Source organism: Phyllostomus hastatus, unplaced genomic scaffold, assembly GCF_019186645.2.
Source record: "Phyllostomus hastatus isolate PE091 unplaced genomic scaffold, TTU_PhHast_1.1 phas_scaffold_93, whole genome shotgun sequence".
Taxonomy (NCBI): Eukaryota; Metazoa; Chordata; class Mammalia; order Chiroptera; family Phyllostomidae; genus Phyllostomus; species Phyllostomus hastatus.
In genome coordinates, this window is record NW_025334042.1 from 7,675,631 (window position 1) to 7,677,701 (window position 2,071).

Here is a 2,071-nt window from a genome sequence, read left to right on the forward strand (position 1 = left end):
TGCGCTGATTTAATTCACAGTGTCACTGCAGTGGCCAGTGGCTATGCCAGTTCCCACTTATATTCTCGAGGTTCACGTCCAGCTAGGATGACAGACTACAGGCACACTTCGGAGATATGTTCAGTGGGTTCAGTTCCAGATCACCACAATACAGCGAGTATCACAGTAGAGTCATGAGTCTTTTTGCTGGTGGAGAGTCTTGCCTTTAATTTGTATAAAAAATGCAACATCTGTGTAGTGCAATTAAATGAGGCATGGCTGTATCTCTTTCTAGGTTTCTAAGCATCTCTGATTGACTTAAGTCATACGGCCACCTCTGACCCACTCACTGTGCCCAGAGAAATGAAAAACATTTATTGGCTTAGATCTGGGTTACACACTACCTGTGGTCCATTAGCCTAACCCATTGTTCTAGCAGACCACAAAACTAAGAATGGCAGAGAGATAGATCCCCTGAAGAAAATCAGGGACTGTTACCCTAAGTAGGGTACCGTGTTTTTTCAGACCATAAGACGCACCTAGGTTTTAGAGGAGGAAAATGGGGGGTGAAATTTTGAAGCAAAAAATGTGATAAAATATTTAATAACATAAATAACATAGTATTTCACCAATGTAAATGTAAACAGAACTCAACAGCATCATTAACAACCTTTATTCCTCCCAAATTTGAGGGGTGGGGGAAGTGTGTCTTATAGTCCTAAAAATACAGTAAATTGCTCCTTAAAAGACTAAAACACAATGATTCACCATATTAATTGTTTTAAGGCTCAGCTTAAGTGCCCCCACTAGACTGAGGTCTTTGAGGGCAGGGACTATATCTTTCCTATCTTGGTACCTTAATACCTTAAACATATTAAGCACTCGGGAAGTATGTATTGAATGAAAAACCTGCCTACGGGAGACCAACAGAAGCAGCAACTAACTGCTAGGGAAGTTGGGAGACGTTCTGGAGAGGTGGCGGCACTTCAGACAAGTCTGGCCGGGATCGTGGGTGCACCAGGAGTGACGGAAATAGCAAGAAGGCCATCCAAAAGAAGTGACAGTTTAAGAAAATGCTTAGGCCAGCAGGGAATGCTTAAACCTAAATTATCTAGATTAGGAAGAGCAGGAGATAACGTGGCAGGACGGGGAGATTGGGAGAAATTTGTAAAAGACAAAAAACAAGGAAAACTTAAAGATTTGTGTTTTCACTAGGCAATGGAGAACCACTACTAGATTTTAAATGACGGATTAATATAACGGAGTATTTTACTTTAGCAAGACCACGTTGATTTCTTCTGCCAAACTATCCTCTCCCTCTGCTGGGAGAGTCAAGAAACCAGTTAGGACCCCCTCAATACTTCAAGCACCCACCTTGAAATTTCAGGGGGAACCTCTTTGTAAAGTATGTGATTGTCTAACCACTAGGCTATACACTGGAAATGGAAACTGTAATATTGAACGTAAACTGTAATTGAAAAGAATGCATTAAAAAGAAAGAAAGAAACCAATTAGAATAGTGTTACCTAATCAGACCAGAGAATGTGAGGGAAATCAAGAGGTATTTTTAGGAGGTAAAATTAAGACCAGATAGTGCTCACAGGCATTCAGAGGTGGAGGCAGGAGAGAGCACAGGACATTATCAGATTGTCTGACCCAGTAGACAGCAGCACCAGGAACAGAGATACGGAACAGAGGAAAAATGGAGGCATTCTGCAATAGGTCTCTTCTTCCTCCAACGTCCTGCTATTCTGTGCTGGGCTTTGCTTTTTCAATTCAAAAACCAAAACATTTACCTCCTACTATGTGGAACACAGTCAGACAAGATCTGCTAAATCAGTAACTATGTTGCCAAGGCTCTAAGGATGAAATAGGGTGATGTTTTTAGAAGCCTGTAAAGAGGGGTTCTGGCATAAATTCACCTGTGTAGAGTTATAATTTTCCCCAGGAGAGCATGATGGGAAGCAGGGAGTGTGAGAAAAGTAGTCATAAGACCAGCTGGAGCAATGAAGAAGGTACTAGATAGTTTATTGATGTGATATGATTTAATCTTTAATTTCATGATTCCATCATTTTTTAATTTATTTTTAAT